Below are 5,451 nucleotides of genomic sequence, written 5' to 3'. Positions count from 1 at the left end.
AAATTAGGAATGTTAAGTGAAGAAAAATTGCTGCCATAGAAAAGCATGAAACTCAGCCTGTAGAAAAGAGGACAGAGAGAAGTGTGGTAGGTCTCAGAAAACACTATAGGATTGTGGCTTTGCTCTGCTATCTTCTCTGACAATAGCTTTTGTGAGACACACCTAACAAATATTCATTTACTTATTGATGATTAGTGAAATATTCTTTCTTATGAAAAATTTTATGACTGTCAAAGAAATAGTTTCCTTTACATAACAATTCTTCATTAAGGCATGGAGATAGTAACTGCCTTTGATGAATTCTTAGCATGATGTCTACAACAAAGATGTTAAAGGCTTTGGTTTTCATTTACTGCAACAACATCTTGACCTCACTATTTTGGGTATCATGTGCAGTACTCATATCATTAGTTTAAAAATATTCTCTTGGAAATTTGAAGATTTATCTACAAAAGACTGAGTTACATCTGGTCATGGCTGTGTATCTGTGCCATACCACCTCAGTAGGATTTCCTAAAATCATGTTGTTCATACATGGTAAAAGCTATTCAATAATTCTATATTCATTAAATTTAAAGGAATAAAAACATAGAACTTGTAAAGAACATTAAAAACAAAACAAAACAAAACAAAACAAAACCCAATAATACCTTAGTTTTCCAGGTGTGGTGATGGTGCATGCCTATAGTCCTATAAGCTATAAGGTAATGGTAGTAGGCCATTGCAATGTATACAACAACACCCAGGCACAAACAAGCCAATAAAAAGAAAAATTAAGAAAGCAAACAGAACAGCAAACCAGAAGTAGCTACACTGTCTCTAGAAATTTCTGGCTGAACATCTACGTTAGTAGAATTTATCTGACTATATCCCAGTGCATACATTGATAGCTATGTAGAGAAATTTTAATCTAGCAATATAGCTGCTCTGGCAAGGGATCACATCCCAAAGCCACCTGTGTGATCTGGCTGGAATGACACACCTTTAATTCATCAGGATTATAGGAATACAGACACACAATTAATATTAGTATTAGTATTCGTATTAGTATTAGTATTAGTAATAGTAATAGTATTGGTATTGGTATTGGTATTGGTATTGGTATTGGTATTGGTATTGGTATTAGTATTAGTATTAGTATTAGTATTAGTATTAGTATTAGTATTAGTATTAGTATTAGTTTAACCCCCTAACAATGAAGGCAAGAATAGTTTGTAGAAGAAAGAAGCCATATATAAAAGAGACATCTAATTGAGGGACAGACAAGATGATGAATCAAAGAAAGAGTTGACAGAATGAGTTAGAGACAGGTTATGCCCAACTCTCATGAGAATAACACAGGAAGAAAAGTGTACTTCATTTGAGTTCAGACAATGCAATGGAGTTCAGTTGAATTCATTCTTGAATTGAGTTCAGTTCCTGCAGTCCAGGTCAGCAGAGGCAGTTGAAGCCATAGAAGAAAAAGAAGCTAGAAAATTAGAAAAAATTTGTCAGCGTTGGTTTGAAGTCCACCAGAAAATTTCAATGAGAAGCCAAGAGAAGCAAGATTGAATCAGTCAGTTTGCAGAGCAGTGTGAGCCAGAACAGTTGAGTTGAACCAGTCAGATAGAGTTCAGAAAGAGATAGAAAGGGTGAACTTATTCAGTAGTAAACTTCCAAGATGGCAATTACATCTGGTCAAAAAAAAGTTACATGCACATAACTATAAGAAATACATATGTTCTACCAGTATTAAAGAATGGAAGCTGAAAAAACATTTACATACTAGAAATAATGTAATTATTAATAGGCAACATTTGAGTGAAACTTTTTTGTGAAAGTATGTCACTACAAGTGATTGAGCTGACTTTAGTTGAAATAGGCTGGTATATTTTGAATATTTTCAGATGAGTTTTTGATATGTTGTTGTCGTTGGTTTTAATAGGGAAAGTGCAGTTCCCAGTTTCTACTTTGGAGATGATAGGTCAATATTAGCATTATGATCTTCAATTATATGCTTAGAAGGAAATAAGTGATTAAGTTGTCCATTTGGTTCATATAAATATCAAAGTGTATAAATTTGATAAAACATGATTGCTTTTATAACAAGTTAGAGTTGCTGACTTACTTTGAAATTATCATATAAGTATTACATGCTTCATCAAAATTAACTAAGTTATGAGAATATTTAAAGCAACATTGATCAACCAAAAGAATACCCAGACCACAAGCATGGTAAAAATCTTATATATTTTAGTCATAGCTAGGGTTGAGATATATTTAATGTATTCCTTAAGTGATTCTAATACACATTTGAGTTTGTAAAACAATATATATATATAATATATATATATATAGAATATATATATTATATATATATTCTAGAGTATATATATAATATATATACTCTATATATTCTAGAATATATATATATTCTAGAATAGTCTATGACTCTTTGGAATATCTTTTTATTTTAACTTCATAAGCAAGGTTCACTGTAGAAATCTTTGTAAAAAGATTTATTTTATTATTTCTCTCTCTCTCTCTCTCTCTCTCTCTCTCTCTCTCTCTCTCTCTCTCTCTCTGTGTGTGTGTGTGTGTGTGTGTGTGTGTGTGTGTGTGCATGGGCCCATGTGTGAAGTTGCCTTTCAAGGGCAGAAGAACCACTGGAGCTGGGGATAGAGGTGATTGAGAGTCCCTAGCACAGTTTCTAGTTACTGAAATTCTTTTCTCTAACAGAGTAGCAAGTGTTCTTATCCATTAAGTAACCTCTTCTTTAGAACTCTTAAATAGAAATTTTCCTATGTTCTCAAACTGGGTGATAATAAATAAGGGCTATTACATCCTAAACATGTTAAGAACATGTTAAAGTTAATGTCCTTTACATACCTAGGGTGGTGTGGTGAAGTGTATCAGAGGAAAGACTTCATCATGACTGTTTCTAGATAGCGTGAATATAGATTGTGAATTATAGTACACTAAATAATAATAATAATAATAATAATAATAATAATAATAAAGATAAGCATCCTTTGGGCTCAGAAACTCAGAATGGAAGATTCTGGTCTGCTTTATTCATGTTTCTATTTCAAAAACTTATCAATTCTGTCATTTTAGTCCAATCATATAAAATGTAAGATATTTTAGTTCAGAGATAAAATATATCAGAAATTCTCCAGTTATCTGCTGTCATAGTAACTATGTTTAGCTACACTTGTATCTATGTATTCATGCATAGATATATGCAGAGATGAAACATGTATATCTAATTTTGTTTCACAGATGTCATGTGGCTAGTAAAATTAATTAAATAGTGTCAACTGTTACATACTGTCGGGAGTGATAATATAGAGAATCAGTACTTACACCCACATAAGTTCAAAAACAAATGAGCTATGTGGTATTCTATACATTCCTTAAATTATATGTGTAATTATAGAATATGATTATCAATGGAGAGATATTCATAATGGAAATTTCATAATTCTATGACAAAATATTTTGAACTTTGACAATGAGTTCTAATGATTTCAAATAAAAACCTTAAAGAAACTCAATATAAATCATACAGAAGTGGTTTGAATTATAGATTATTCAGACTTAAATAAGGAATATTTTTAAAATACCACCATACTAATGCTCATATATTATTATAATAAATTTTTCTCTGCCTGTTTAATGATGCCTTCCATATACAGAGTCTTTAAGGAGCTGATTTTTTCAGTTTTCTTGGTAAAAACCGTTAACTTCTCAGACTAAAGTATGGAATTCATATCCCTTTTAAAAACTGTCAAAAAGTTCTCCACTTGAAAATATGTCTTCCTTGGCTTCAATATAGATAATAAACTGTGTTTCACCACATTTTTTCATTGTGTTCTTTATATTAACAACTGACATTTTGTCTTCTCTCTTTGAGGCAGGTCTGGGTACCATATGTTATGGCAGTGTACCTAAACAGTTCATTCTTTCAGTGACACTGGCTCCTTGGCCTATGTAAACAATCAGTCTTGAAACATTTCCATAAAAATACATAAAGGTATTTGAGTGTTTATAATTTTTTTCTCCCTGAACAATGTTATTTTCCAAACTTTATGTTCAAATTGTCAATATTTTATTTGACTATACCCCTCCCCCTACAAAAGAATCAAGTTTCTTCCATGGCATTGTGTCAATCCCTATTTTGACTCAAAATTTACAAGTAGTCAATTTTCACAATATAATTATTGGGAGAATGAAAATAGTATCTTCTAAATTGAAAACGCCTGAGATTACTATCTGTATTTTGTATTTTTCTAGATATGTGTGTGTGTGTGTGTGTGTGTGTGTGTGTGTGTGTGTGTGTGTGTATATAATTTTGGGGAATTATTAATTCTATTTATTTCTTATAAGATTGACACAATCATATTTCTCTTAAAATAGTGGATATATGTGAGGTTTATAGAATCTTTAAAAGAAGTACCAATTTAATATTGATGTTCTATTCCTGTCTAAAGATAAGAGTTTTGGAAAGATAACTTTTAAAATAGTGTTTCAAAGAGTAGAAGGAGGTCTCTTTTCATCTTTGATCCAATTTGAATTATTTTTTAAGGCCATGCTACAATCATTTGGTTCAGGTCAGAAAGGCCAGGACCCAACTATAGAGAAGTATGTTACACAGGCGACAGGTCAAGAAACTCAAGAGAAAAGTAGGCCAGTGTAATGCAGAAGTCAGGTGGCAAAATAGAGTTCTTTTTGTAAATAAGGGTCAGGGTCAGGTATAAAAGTGATGAGGGAGAGCAGAGGCCTTGGCCTCAGATCATCTCTGGCAGAAATATGCTCCAATGTCATGACCCCAGCACAGAAACACACAAAGTAGCATGGATACTATAGAGTCATTAGGAAAGGGAGCCTGAGTCCGTGTATAGATTACCTCTTGTTGTACTCGGCAGTTTCATCTGGGACAGTAGAGACCTGTGCTAGGAAAAAAATGTAAGTTAACTTGCTAAGAATAAACAGAAAACAGAAATTCAAACGATACCACACCGTGGAAAGAAATCTCATATTTTTTAGTTTAATTTACTCAAACCTTACAGTTGAGAAAAGCAATATTTGAGAAAATGCTATCAGTTGCATATTGTATAAGATTTGACTACAAATTCTGACATAAAATCCTGTGTACCTGAACTGTTGTTTTATCAGACATCATTGTCAAGATGTTCTCATTTGCTGTTTACCAGTGGCCATGGTTATGCTACTGATTACTTCAAGGAAGTATCAAATGCACAGGAAAGTATGTAATATTTATTCACATGAAGAGGACACTTGCTCATAGACAGAATTTCTCACTCAAAAACTTAAATAATATTATGGGTATCTTTATACAAAAGAAGTGGGATAAGGCTACATTAACATAAAGTTAGGATTCGGTCCTTTAAATAGAACAAAAGTATGAAACACCAGCATGAATTCAATGTCAATCTTTTTCTGATCTAC

The sequence above is a fragment of the Mus pahari genome, chromosome 2 (genome assembly GCF_900095145.1).
Source record: "Mus pahari chromosome 2, PAHARI_EIJ_v1.1, whole genome shotgun sequence".
Taxonomy (NCBI): Eukaryota; Metazoa; Chordata; class Mammalia; order Rodentia; family Muridae; genus Mus; species Mus pahari.
This window is presented reverse-complemented; position numbering follows the sequence as displayed.